The sequence below is a fragment of the Callorhinus ursinus genome, unplaced genomic scaffold, assembly GCF_003265705.2.
Source record: "Callorhinus ursinus isolate GAN/ISIS: 27379988/994484 unplaced genomic scaffold, GSC_fseal_2.0 scaffold12, whole genome shotgun sequence".
NCBI classification, from domain to species: Eukaryota; Metazoa; Chordata; class Mammalia; order Carnivora; family Otariidae; genus Callorhinus; species Callorhinus ursinus.
Genome location: NW_027397074.1, coordinates 21,485,511 through 21,500,470, shown reverse-complemented (window position 1 = coordinate 21,500,470; position 14,960 = coordinate 21,485,511). Strand labels below are relative to the sequence as shown.

Here is a 14,960-nt window from a genome sequence, read left to right as displayed (position 1 = left end):
AGAAAGAAAGAAAGAAAGAAAGAAAGAAAGAAAGAAAGAAAGAAAAGAAAGAACGAACGAACGAACTTGGGACCCCACTTAGGAACGCTTTAAAAAAAAAGAAAAGAAAATGTTTGCCAATCCCTGTTGTATAGACCAATCCAAATTTCCAGCCCACAAAATACTTGAGCATAATAAATACTTATACCAGTAAGTTTAGGAGTAATTTGTGATACAGCATGAGATAACTGGTACAGATATAGGGTGATATCACTAAAACATCTCTTGAAGTCCTTTCATTTTTAAATTATACACAAGCTCATTTCATACTAGGCTTTTTTGGAAAAGTTCCCTTTAATTCATACTTCCTTCAGCTATCACCGTGTTTCCTTGTTCCTTGCTCCCTTCACTGCAAACGCCTTTGAAGGGTGCATCTGCCATTCTGCTCAGCCCAATACAACCGGGTTTTTGGTTTTTATCCTCACCACTCTTCCATGGTGGCTATTATCAAGGTCAAAGTGAATGGGTTCATCTTGCTCAACCTCTAGGAGTTTTTGGTTTTTTTTTAAATCTTGGTGGACCACTGTTTCCTTTCTTCCCTGAATTTCCGAGCTCCCCTCCACATCCACTTAGTGTTTTACCTAACATGCATGTTTTGCCAATCTCCCTCTGACTCTTCATCTTCCAGGGCTTGCTCCTGGATCCGCATCCCTTCTTTATCTACTTGCATTATCTACTCTTTCCTTGAGTAATTTCATTCAGTTCTGTGGCTCCAGACTTGAATATTCAAGTGTCTATTTTCATTTTCATTGGGGTATCTAATAAGCATAAAACTTAACACGTCCCCAAATATAACTACTGAGTTTTGCTATAAAATCTGCCACTCTCAAATTCTTCCTCAACATATTAAATAGCATCACTATCCACTCAACTGCTCAGGTCAAATTTGAAGTCATCCCTGATTTCTCTCTTTCTTATACACTTCACATTTAATCCATCAGTAAGTCCCATGGCACCATTTAAAAAATATAACCCTATTCTTATCATATCATCTTCAAGCCACCATCATTTCCCACCTTCAGCTAGTATTGAATTTCTGTTATTTCCTTATATATGTATTATTTATCTTCATCACTAGGATATAAGCTCCTGGGGACCTAGAAGAGTGCTTGGAACACAAGATATCCTTTTTTTTTTTTTAAGATATCCTTAATAAGTATCTTTTGACAAGTTGACTTAATTACAAAGGAATTCAGCTAAAAGAAAAAGTTTCCTAAAAAGATAAAAATATATTAATTTAGGACAATGTCCAAAGATATTATTAACTCTGGAAGTGGCACATGAGAAAATTTTGAGGCACTGGTTATGATGTTCCACTTCTTGAATTAAATTGTGGTTATTAGTTTATTCAAAATTATTAAACTTACAAATGTATCTTATAGCCTTTTGGATGTATAATCTTTCATAAAATGATGCATTACAGGAGTAGGCAAACTAAGGCTATGGGTCAAATGGAGCTTGCAGCCTGTTTTTGTACAGCCATACAACAAAGAATAGTTTTTACATTTTTAAAAGGTTGCTAAGAAGAAGAAGAGTTGACAGAGACAGTATGTTACCTACAAAGCCTAAAATATTTACTTTCTGGTCCTTCACAGAAAATGTTTACCACCTACATCAGGATATAGTAGTAAGAGTAGATGTTTTATTGTATTAAAAACTATTTCAGAAATCCCCATATTTTAAGATGGGGATTTGATGAACAAGGTAATGAATAAGCAAGTGGCCTAAAGCTCTACAGACCTGATAAAGACAATTCATAAAAAATCCATAAATAATACAAGTGCTTCTAATTGACACAACCAGGGTCAATTAAATTTAATGCCAAAGGATATTGAGAGACATAATTGTTGAATATTAAAGATGTGAAAGAAGAAACATTTATGATTCAGTGTTCATTTAATATAAAATTTATGGCATACATTTTGGAATGAGTAATTTTCCATTTCCTAAGGGGTTTACATATTTTTAACTTTTTCTTCAGCTTATAGATACAATTTCATATCTTAAGCTTAAATTCCTATTCCATCTTTCTAAATTGAAGACCAATTAAGATATTAAGCATTAAAAATATTAAATTGATTATATGAGAGAGAAACTGTTAGGTAAAATATTAATGGAAAGGAGATTAAAATGTTTGGGGCTGTAGTAAATATTTACTAGCTATAGCCTTCAATAAATTAACAGCATTGACAAAGTTTTTACTGCTGCTGCTATTAGAAGTGAACACCAAAATAGCCATTGCATCGGGCATGAATAAATTAACCTTTCAAATGAACATTATTCTGTTTAATGAATTTTATCTTGCCATCTTGGATATTTACATTAAATATTAACTTTTAGACAATTCAATGTACAGAGCATGATGGCTTATGAATTTGGGTAAGTTGAGGATTAAAGGTATATTTTTAAGATGCTTTTGGCTGTTATTCTAAGCCTATTCTAAGCATTTTTTTTTCAGGTTAAATGAACATGCTATATAAACTAATGTAAACAAATACATTTATGGGCTTTTTGTACCAGTAAGCTACACTTCTTTTTGCATCCATTCCTTTTATGAGTGGTAAAAAGCACGCTATTTAGAGGGGAGGGGTAGTCCCCCTCACCACTAGAAATTGTATGCCACAGCATATGTGGGACTGTCAGTCAAGGTTCCCTGCCCTCCCCTAACAATAGGTGAGTGCTTGACCTGAGCTAGACAAGGTGGATGGACCCTTATCTCTCCAGCAGAATGATTCACAGATGGAGAAGCAGTTGGTGCTCAGGAGAGAGTCAGCCTGCTCATCAGGATGTCTGAGCTTTTCTGCTTCATGTTCCCTCCTGGCCTGGTCAACTACCTTCCTTAATTTTGTGAGCTACTTGGGCGCCTGGGTGGCTCAGTCATTAAGCATCTGCCTTCGGCTCAGGTCATGATCCTGAGGTCCTGGGATCAAGCCCCGCATTGGGCTCCCTGCTCCACGGGAAGCCTGCTTCTCCCTCTCCCACTCCCCCTGCTTGTGTTCCCTCTCTTCCTGTGTCTCCCTCTCTCTCTGTCAAATGAATGAACAAAATCTTTGAAAAAAAAATATTGTGAGCTACTGTATAGCCTGCCAATTTCATCTTTGCCCCTCCCAACACGCACATCTGATTTTGTCATAAATTAACCAGCATCATTTTCTTTTGTTGGCTATACCCCATCTGAACAGATTCATTTAGGTTCACATGACCTGGAATTAAAGCCTGAGAAGTATAAATTATGAACTGCATGTAAAAGATAATGGCTGATAAAAATTGGCACCAATGACTTCACTGTATTCTAATATATATATATAGTATTTTTTCACTGTATTCATATATATATATGTTATAGTCTCTTCAGGTTTGTCTCATCTAAGCTGCAAATACTTTTAGACCATGAATATCCTCTGTTGTTTTTTTTTAAAGATTTTATTTATTTATTTGAGAGAGCGAGAATGAGAGAGAGAGAGAGAGCACATGGGGGGGGAGGGTCAGAGGGAGAAGCAGACTCCCTGCTGAGCAGGGAGCCCGATGTGGGACTCGATCCCGGTACTCCAGGATCATGACCTAAGCCGAAGGCAGTCGCTTAACCAACTGAGCCACCCAGGCGCCCGGATGTCCTCTGTTGGTAGCAAGAGATATTATCCCAGTGTTTTCATGTGTATAGATGTTAACTCAGCATTCCAAAAACTACTTGGCTGGAGAAAAGTCCTCTACAGTTCTCTGATATTTATTTGAACTGTGTGGATTCTCTTAGCTAATGTTGATTCAGGCAAACACCACTGAAAAAAGAGAAAACACTAAGCAAACATACTTATTCTATCATAACAAGTGAAAACCATGTAGTTTGATAATAGTACCTTCTCCTAATATATAGTATATGGAAATAAATTTTTTTCTTTAATTTTCCACAGAGCTTTTTCTTTTTAAACTATAAAATTACAGCATTGTGTGTGGGGGGGTAAAGTGGTTTGAGAAAAGGATCATCTTTAAGAAATAATAACTTCTATTTAGAATGCTTATTACTCACATCATCTAAATCAGCCCTCACAACAAGCCAAAGAGAAGGCATTATCTCTGTTACTTGATGAAAAAACTGAGGCTCAAAGAGGAAAAATTGACTTGCCTGAGGTCACCCTTCCTTACGAAGGGACAGAGCTGAAATTCAAACGGAGGTCTATCTGTCAGCAAAGCCCATGCTTTTACCCACTACACTATTTAATTTCTATAACAGATTTTATACTCTGTTCATCAGTCCATGAAAGAATATCTACAGGGTGCAAGAAAAAAATTGGATACAATTTTTCACACAAAATAGCTTTTTAAAACCAACTCAGATAAGAGACTTGGGTAGGTTGTATTGAAAAAAATAAAATGATGGCTTTGTAAAAGTTATATATATATAGATATATGTATCTTACAAATTCCAGTCTCTGCTTTCCTACCCTGTTCAGAATCTAGAACTCTCAAGTTCAATGTATAATACTGATGGCTACTAAAGAACAAGTTCAGAGTTCCTTTTTAACAGGAAAAAAAGCATTAAAAAGTGAAAGAAAAGCACCATAATTTTATCTAGTGCTGTCACAAAACCTGAAGTGAATAACGGGCATTGAAAATAGAAAACTCTGGAAACCAACTTGCACAATTATGTGTAATAGAGAACATGGAGGGTGGGTGTAGGAGACAGTGCTATGAGGCAAAAATGTAAATTCATGCTAAATTCATGCTACATAAGAAAGAAATTTCCTCTAAAAATTAGGTTGAATGAAAATTCAAACCCAGCCTCTGTTAAGTTGTCTTCCACAGGTCTGGTTTTCAAAGTGGAGTCCCTGAACAAGCAAGATCAGCATTACCTAGGAACTTGTTAGAAATAAAATTCTCTGACAGTAGACTTACTAGATTAGAAACTCTGTGAGGCCCAGCAACCTTTGTTTTAACAAGCCCTCCAGGTAATTCTGATGCATGCTCAAGTTTGAGAACCACTGTGCTAGAGGTACAACTAGGTTCTATGCCTGGATTTCTCTGGTGTCAGATGAGACCCAATGGAGCTTTTCATGAAGGTAGAAGGAATAAATAGCGCAACTTTTACTCTATCTTCAATATCTCTTTCTAATCTCAACAATGGATCTCAACAATTATCTGATTAAATATGTAGAAATTATGAATCTTACTCTACACTTGGGTGTGCAAGTTGTATTATATATCTTTTGTTCATTCCACAACTCCCCAGGCAGGGAATACAATCAGAGACCATGTTAGACCATCAGAAATCATCCTCTCCCCAATGTTACAAGAGTGGTTGATTGCATCATGGGTGAGGGTCAAGTCTACAAAGCCTGAAGGTATCAGGGAGTCATCTTAGGTTTTCAGTCCACATGGGTTAGCACTGAGAAATTCACTGTATGTATAAGCCAGGAGGACCACTTAGGTCTGGCAATTCTTCTATGTTATGGCAGACTTGGGTCCTGGCACCACTGCAGAGACTGGAAACCTTTGTTCTAGAGCCTAGTCCCTGTAGGAATACCATGCAGGCATGTCTTTTGTGGTTCTGTCAACACCCTTAGATTTCAGGAGGCCGAGAACAAGCTCCCACAACTTTTGGGCCACAGCTTCCACTGCCTTCCCATTCTGAAGGAATTTCTTTATGTAGGTACCTTCAAAACCATTCCCTACCAAGACACGCAGCAGTATTTCAGCAGTGACCCAGCCCTTTCCTTCTCATTTCTAAAAGCCTCAATATTTACTGGTGCAATGAAAGAAAGAATAAATGATTATGCCCTCTCAAATCAGTTGTTTTTGTATGCTACTCAGTCATAGTCTAGCCTGCATAGAGTTCCTAACTTTGTAATCTCTGTCTGTGCTGGCGCCCAGTCATAAGACTGGCCATTTATCCTATCCAGAGTGTCTAAAACATTATTGGTAGGTAGTCTTAATAATAAAAACATTCTTGAGACTTCAGTCTTATTTACTGAGTACCTGTTATATGACAGAAAGCATCTAGGAGCTCTCTATAGTTTCTCTTGTTTACTTTCTCAGAATAGCCCTATGAGGTACTTCTAATTTAAGTACTTAATGTAGCTTGCCCAAGATCACACAATTCTTAGTTGGAGGGAAAGAGATCAGGATCCAGCTCCAGCTCTGTCTCCTCTCCCCAGGACCTGACAGAAATTTGGCTTCTTCCCTATACCACACTGCCTCTTGCCCTACCCTTCTGTGGGCAACGAACCAATGGAACTCACATTTGGATCAATTATCCAAAGTGCATAAATCCAACCAAAGCACCTACTATGTGTCTCTTGGAAGTAATCAAAATGACTGATTAGTAATATTTTAGATAAAACCTCTCCTTGGTAGTATGTGCTTTCTGGCCCTGCCCAGTATAACGCTTCAGAATTGCATACTGAGGAAATAAAGAGTATATCTCCTGGAACCAACGTTAGAAACCCAATGGACTCTCCTTTTGAAGTGTGAAGAGGGAGCACTATGTATACAGTCAAACAATACATCCTAATTAACTTGCTGGCCCAAGGGTCGAGACCAAAGAGGCTATGAATTTTGAAATAACTATTGGAGAAGGCTTAAAAAGAAAAAAAAGTGAATATAATGAATTCAGATTAATAGTAGTCTCTATTTAGCATTTATAAGTATCAGACTCTATGCTAAGCATTCCAAATATTACCAGTTAATGCTCTCCAAAACTCTATGAAGTTGTTTTTTATTCCCCTGTTACAGTTCTAACTTCACAGTTCTCTGTAAGATAGGGGTCATATTATCATCTTCTTTTACAGTGTTATTGTGAGGACTCCATGAGTTAAGACATGTCAAATGCTCAGGATTAGACCCAGCTCATAATAAACATGCGATAAATGTTATTTCCTTCTTATACAAATGAGAAAACGATGGCTTGGCTACACTGAAAAGTTGCCCGAGTTGGCATAGTAAGGGTGAGAGAAGGATTTGAGGCTCTCTGATTCTGGGAGCCATGTCTCAAGCCCCCGTACACTCCAGCTTCACTTTACTTTCTTTCAAAGGCCAGGGATAAAGGCCTCTGGATTCCCCTTTCCACTCCCCAAAAAGTGTTACTTGGTCCTCTTAGACTTGATTACCTTTGCCTACTTAAAAATTTGGAAAGACCATTTATCAGAAAAAATGTGAAGTTTATTATCAAGAGTGTTAACAGGAATCAAGATAAACTTTTCTGTGAAAGCCGCTGACACTTTCATTAAGCACTGACCTGCCCACTGAAAAGTTCTTTGATGGATGTCTCCAGTGTGGCTCCTACAGAAGCCACCCAACTGCCTGCTACAGTATTGTAATCAGGTAACCTTTGTCTGTGACAAGCCCCAGGCTGGTGAATGTTAAAACACAAACAAAAGGAAAGGACTTTTTGATTGGCATGGCTGTTTTGTGGATTGGCCCCACTGATAAAATCAGTCAAAACAAATCAGTTTATGCACCAACACATACTTAGAAAGACTGTATTTGGAAATTTCGTGGCAGATGTGATCTCTTCTGCTTTTGCTTTTAAAGTCCTTGGTGTCATCTATCTTACGATAAGGGAGAATGTTAAGAAAGAGAGTTGACTATATAGTTCTCAATTTTTAATTACAAAAGAGCACACTGGGAGTCTGCTAAAAAAGCAGCTTCCTGGGCCTCAGGAACAGAAATTCTGATTCAAAAGATTTAGAATCAAGCCAAGGATTATATATATGTAAACAATTTTAAAATATTTTTTATTTTTTAAAAATAGTGCCTTGAGCCTTTGAGAAACCAGGAGATGAAGAAAACCATGGTTGACATGTTTTTAAATCAGTAAAAATGAATACTTAGACTATGCATTTCACATAGACTTTTTTGAAGTGAATGACTATGCTGTACACGGTCTTAGGTAGAATATATATCCTGAGGGGCAAGCACTGGACTTTTCATTTTATATTCCCAATGCCTGGTGCACGGTGGGTGCCAATATTGCTAAATGAATGAAGTCAACTTGGGGTCTTGCCTCATTTTCGTGTCCTTGGTATGCTTTGCATTCAGTAAATAATTGTTAATAGAGGGATTCCATATTTGTACCCATAGTATAAACGGAGGTATCACAGAACTTACTATAAATAGTCCCCGAAGTGCAAACTCCCAGCTTGCAAACAGCCTTGTATGAATCGTCCAGTTGGAAGACAGCCCATCATCACTGCTTAGAGAGGGCTTCTGTGTCACCACCATTTAGTTCCACCTCACTCCCACACTTAACTACCCTCAGATACCAGAGAGCCCTAGAAGAGCAACTAATCCTCTGACCCCAAATTCTCCTCATACATTTCCAGAGATTCTCCTGCAGTCCTCCTACTCGTCCTCCAACCTTCTTCCCTGTATTCCACCAGAACCCCTGGGGGTCTCTGGCTGGCTCCCTCATGCGCCTTCTTGTCCTACTCTTCGTGGAGTTACTTAACTTAGAGCTTCAGGGTAGCGTTCCAATTTAGCCTTGTTTTTACTCAGCTTCCCCTTATTGAAAAAACAGAAGCAATTGAAGACTCTTTCCAGGCCTGATTCCCTAGGCAGGAGCCATATATGGGACAAACTTTGTATTCCCAGGGTAGACTCTTTCCCAGCCTTTATGACAGCATTATGACAAAAGAAGCAGTGAAGGAATTAACTCTTGAGATGCAAACTTGAATGCAAGTCTGTGACAAAACACTGTGATCCCCTATTCTTCCTCCTTTTTAACTTATGCCTAAATGATTTCACATAATTTTAGGGGTCAGGAGTAGAGAGGAGAGGATACCATCTAGCTAGGTATATGCAAGTTTCTTACTACCCCCTCTCTAATTTGTGGCAATATTTGAGGTAAATATTAGTGTCTTCTTTTTAAATATGAGAAAACTAAATCTCAGAGCATTTAGACAACTTCCCCAAAATACTCTTCCCCAGTACGTACTCTCCATTCTCAAACCTTTCTTTCCTTCCTAGTGGCAGTGAAGAAAAAGTACAGGTACCTATGGGATGCACCAAAGAGACTCCCTTTCTTAAGGCTTGTGTTTTAAATTCATGTATAGTTTGCATTTTCACAATATACCTCTATGAGATGGAAGTGTAAAAGAAATAATTATTTCCTCAAAATTTCAACTAAAATGACACTCCAGGAAGATGAACCTTGCTTACTCCTTGGTATTAATGCCTCTAGCAGATTAGGGGTGTGTGTCACTCAAGGATGAACTCTGCCTCTAGGACTGCTGATGTAGACTTGCTACCCTAAATTATTCCATCTCAGTAAGTCAACATAAAATCCTCACTTTGGTAGACATGCTCAGCATCCAATTCAATAGGCCAATGCATCTAGTTATCTTTGGATGTGTTTTGTCTACTATCACACTCAGATGTTGTCTATTAAATTACTCCTTGACTCAAAGTTCAAAGGAAGAGATTCTTCTTAGAGACTGAAATTAAGAAAACAGTTGATTTTATTATATAATGAGAGGTATATACTACAACGCTTCCACCCACCCATCAGCTCTAGACTTCCTGAAATCAAAGGTGGAAAGTAAAGTGGAAAAGATTTAGTTTATGAAATGCTGGTAAGATATTATACCACAACAGGGAAAGCAAATGTTTCCTTTTGCTTGTGAGTTGTCAAGTCTCACTTTGTAAGTAGAACATTATTTTTAAATGAAGGGTGCTTTTTTTTTTGTATTTTTTTTTTTTTTTTTGCAATGAACATGAGGATGCAGATACTTTTCTGAGTGTTTTCATTTCCTTCAGAAAAATATCCAGAAGTGGAATTGCTGGATCATTTGGTAGTTCTAGTTTTTATTTTTTGAGGAACCTCCATACTGTTTTCCCCAGGGGCTACAATAATTTACATTTCCCACCAACAGTGTGCTAGGGTTCCCTTTTCTCCACATCTTTGCCAACACTTATTTCCTGTCTTTTTGATAATAGCCATTCTAACAGGTATGAAGGAATATTTCACTGTGGTTTTGACTTACATTTCCCTGATGATCAGTGATGCTGAGCACATTTTCATGTACTTGTTGGCCATCTGTATGTCTTCTTTGAAAAAATATTCACTGAATTCTACTCCAGAAACCAATATTGCAGTGTATGTTAAAACTAACTAAAACTTAATAAAAAAATAAAAATAAATTCAAAAAATTTTTAAAAATGAAAAAATATTCAGATCCTCCATTTAAAAATCATACATATATATTTTTAATACTGAGTTGTAGAAGTTGAAGGACATATATTTTTATAAAATATGTTCAAACAGTGGTCGGTCTTTTATATAACATTCATTGCTTGGGCTCCATCTCCTGGCATTTGTGTACCCCCCACCCCCAACCCCTAACTTAAGCATTATGGCTCAACTTTGGCTCTAGTCCTATCACTGCAATCGGTTTATTTTATAAGTTTTCTCCAGGCTTTATAGCTATCTGAAATGGGAGGATAAGTCCAATGCCAGCTACTCATCATGGCTGAAACCATAAATTTATTTATATGATCTTGGACCGACACAAGTAAAAACCTGAGTTATTTTTAAATTACCATTTATGGTTAGACTTTTGACAGAGTAAAACCTCTGGTAACTTTACAAGCATTTCATAAATTTTTCTAAGGACTTACAATTTAACTAAAATCTTATTAGAGAACAATCAAATGACTTCAAGCATCACAGTGAATGCTTATAAAACAAAGACTATACCTTAGACCAAAATAAACCTAATTGATAATTATTCCTAAAGTCTTCCATGTAATTGAGTTTAAAAATTCAGACTCCATTGTCCTATATAAAAAATGTTGAGCTTGGCAAGTTTATTTTACCAAAAGTTAACTTAGATTTAATAGACCACTTTTAGGATATAATAATTTGAGACGCTAATGTCCAGTGTGCCAACTGGAAGTTAAAACTGTTCACAAAACATTTCTAATCACTACCCTCCAACTAGATTCAATTTGTGGGAGAGAATCTTCCCACTGCCTAATCATATACCTTCCTATTCACCCAATAACAGAGGAATTATCCCCTTCACCCCGGCATTTATAGAGAAATCCTCCCTTCTGTATCTTGCTTCCTTCCCAAAACAATCTTAGGCCACTTGAAATAAAGAACAAATACAAGATAATCATTTAGATATGAATCAAAGAATAACTACTTTTAAGAAACATCACCAGTAGAATATATTTGTAAAGAAATGCAAACATCCTTTTAGTAAATGACACTGGCTTGTACTGTTGAAGCGTTTAGATGAGGAAATGACTCAGAAATATGGTAACAGGTAGCACTTCCACTATACTGATACTGACTTGGACTTAGATGTTTCAAGAGCCACAAGCTTCAGCTCCTATATATTCCTTAATTTTAAATCTTCCCCAGTTGTGTGTGTGCTTGTGATCTGAAAGATTCTATCACTTTCCTGTCTCATTCAAGAAGTTTTTTTTGTGTCTATTCCAATGTAAATATCATTATCTGTATGGGTGGATAGAAGGTCATATGGAGTGGGGCAAAAGATCATAGCTATTACAATATATTTCCCTTGTGTTGCCCCAGCCTTGGAGTAGCTAAACTGGGGTTGGAAATACTATGTGGTCACATGTTACCTTAGCATGTCCAGTGCATAGCCAATACCTATAATCAAAATTCTATGATCTCATTGATAACAAAGAAAGAAAACCAATTTTCCGTTTCAACCTGAATCCCAAATTGTCAATTGGTCCACCATTTTGAGTGTCACATTAAAATAGTTTTTAGGCTATATACAAAATACATTCAAAACAATAGTCTTTTATCTTGTTTTTACAGTATTTTTTGGCATTTCCCCCAAAGCATGTATCTATCTAAGAGGCAGGCCCAGCTAGGACCCTGTAAGTAGAGTGAGTGTTAAGTTGCTACAAGAGGGTAAATTTCTAAGACATTCCCCATTCATGGAAGTGAGTTCTCTTTCTGTGTTGGCCAGCAAGAGTTCTGGCTCTCAATGTTTGCTACAGGGAGAACAATCATAATAGGACATTTGGGTTGAATGCTTTGGATAGTAAACACTAATCAACTACATGAACCACTAATCAGTGTGTGGCCTTGGGTCACTCATTCAAAGATAAAGGCTTTTCTTCACATGCAAATGAGGTCTCTGAGGTCCCTTCCACCTGTAACTTTTCACATTCAAAACTTGAATGTGTATATTCAATATACATATTCTGAGGTGAATTCATTCTTTTAGATATTATGTGAAGGACTAAGAATAATGTCTTTTTTTTAGCGTAAATATCTAAAGTTATTCATTTCATACTTGGCCAAATCAGTCCCATCTCCACACCCAATGCACATGTGTGCATGCATCTACACACACTCCCACAAATATGCATATGTACACAATAAGATATAACATCTGTATAAGTAATAAGGGCATCTAGATTATAACATACTAATATTAAGGAGTCCCAATGTATAAGCAGTTTAATTAAAAATCTGACTGAGAAGAAAATCAATATACAATAGCACAATTAGCATTCTTCAAATTAGGTACCTATCCTTTTAAAGAAAAGCTAAAATTATTGGGGGTTTTTGATGATTCACAAAGAAATAACCAATTAAAAATAAAAGCTGGATGTATGTTTATTTTATTAAAATTTGATGAGATATATACTTAGGATTTATGTAATTTCCTATTTATCTGTTTAAATATAAAGTTTAAACATTTTTTAAATGCTGGAACTTAGGCTGCATCTCAATTACATAGATCAATAAGATTTCTGTTCATAGGCCATCAAAATATCAACTGCATCACAAACTTCTATTATATAAAGAATCTGTGACACTCATATCTGGATAGATGTGAGAAGGCTATAGATAATGCAACAGAGCAATGAAATCATTCACTTGCTACTGATAATTATATTTCACATGCAAAATTACGCTGAGAAGCTTAGGTTGTCTCTTTGGAAACATGAACATAAAAAAGTTGCAAAGATTTCCACAAAAAAATTCTCATCATACACCCTATTGTAGTCACTGCCATACTTTAGCTTAATTAAAATGATTGCATTTTGGTGTTAACTCAAACAAGAAAAGATTTAAAGTTTAAGACACTTTGGGCTGGGCCTTTGGCAAATTAAAGAACATCTCTGTTCAGAGTCTCTCTCTCTTTTAAAGGAGGCTTTGAGAAGGGTAAAGACCCCTTAAGTAATGTTTCAAGCACTGCTTGAAAACCCTAGAGGACATTCCGCCAGAAGTAAAAACTCCCATTATTATCTGTAGGGAACATGGACGGACAGAGGAAAAATCATGTCCACATACTTTTGAACCAAGTAATGATGGGGGGTAGAATATATAAATCGGAAATTACTGTAAGAACATACTACTTAAAATTGCAGATGTATTGTAGGATGAATTCAATGTGGGTCCAACATACCCATTTCTCAGGTTCCTTTGGCCAGCGATGTCCAGACCAGTTTGGAGACTTGAGGTCATCTCTGCAGCCATCAGCAGAGGCGCTATTTCCTCAGCCAGTGAAGGAAATCTTCCTCTTCATCCTAAGTGTAGAGAAGCAACTGCTTCTCTGGATTGTCCTGTGAATGGCAGGAGACTGCCTGAGGTTAATTAGGCAATAAAACATGACTGAGCAGGCAGCAGTAATTAATCACATCTCAAACTTGTGCTGGGAAACAAGAGGTGAGACCAATTGGCTTGAAGTCCTGAAAGTAAGTAAATACCACTCAGACTTGAGGTCTGAAGTGTCTCCTCAAGCTGGTGAAAGGTCCAGAGAGATGCCTTTTGGTGGCCCTTTCATTTTTCTGTATGTGCATGCAGAAGCATAACATGCATGCTAGAGCTTCTTGTAAGCAGAATGAGTTTGCAGATGATGTCATAATGTAACAACTTTTATTATGCTTTCCCTGAACAGTGAAGGGCAGGTATCCCTTATTATGCATAATATCCAGACAAGAAAAGTGAGGGTAAGTGAAATTAAGTTACTCAACCAAGTATCACGAGCCAAAAAAAAAAAAAAAAACTAATTGAAGAGACAATGAATTTGCATGGAGTAGAAGTTCACATAGGTAGCAAGATGGTCCTTCAAGTTAGAGATTAGAGGATTATCAATGCAGAGCCAAAGAACTGAAAGTTTATTTTGAAAGTAATGGGAATTTCTGAATGCAACTTGATAAGGCAAGTGACATGGCAGCATCTAATGGGGATTCGTCTTATAGCAAAGAACAAGACTGGCAGAGAGAAACTACTAGCTATATAATAAACAACAACAACAAACTGGCAGATAATACTGTGTGAGAAGTTACTATATTTCAAAACCTCCACTATGCACCTTACTATGGACCTCCATGTAACTTCATCTAATTACTTAGTTATAGCTGTAAAGTCTATGCCTGTTTTGTTTACCATTGAATCCTAGGCCCCGATAAAGGGTTTGGCTGGTATTAGTGCACAGTAAACATACCTACACTGAGTAGATTACTAGGAAAGTAAGATGAATTCACAGAACAGAGTTGACCCTTTAACAACATGGGTTTGAACTGCACTGGTCCACCTACCTACAGATTTCTTTCGATAAAGACAATATAGTGTTATAAATGCCTTTTCTCTTATGATTTTCTTAGTAACACTTTGTTTTCTCTTGCTTACTTTAAGAATACGGTATATAATACATATCATTTACAAAATATGTGTTAATTAACTATTATCAGTAAGGCTTCCAGCTGAACAAAAGGCTATGAGTAGTTAAGTTATACACAAATTTTCTATTGTGCAGGGATCAGTGCCCCTAACCCCTGCATTGTTCAAGGATCAACTGTATTTCTTCTGCTTTGAGACTCAAGTTAAAATAGGTAAGCAATATATCTTTATCTCTAACGTAAAAAAAAAAAGACAAAAAGAAAAATACACCATAAATGTGCATAAAATGGAATATACCAATGAGTAGGACGCC

General features: G+C 36.8%; 1 long non-coding RNA gene across 5 annotated transcripts in view; it reads right to left on the bottom strand.

The window, feature by feature from the left end:
- LOC112824911 (uncharacterized) overlaps positions 1-14,960 on the bottom strand; it is a 44,460-nt gene that overhangs the window by 28,434 nt on the left and 1,066 nt on the right. For 4 of the 5 annotated variants that reach the window (XR_003208566.2, XR_012380221.1, XR_012380218.1 and 1 more), the window contains exon 1: positions 13,431-13,807. This is a non-coding gene — a long non-coding RNA (uncharacterized lncRNA). Of the gene's footprint in view, positions 1-13,430; positions 13,808-14,960 lie in introns of those variants that run through there. The other variant, XR_012380219.1, reaches the window with a different exon arrangement.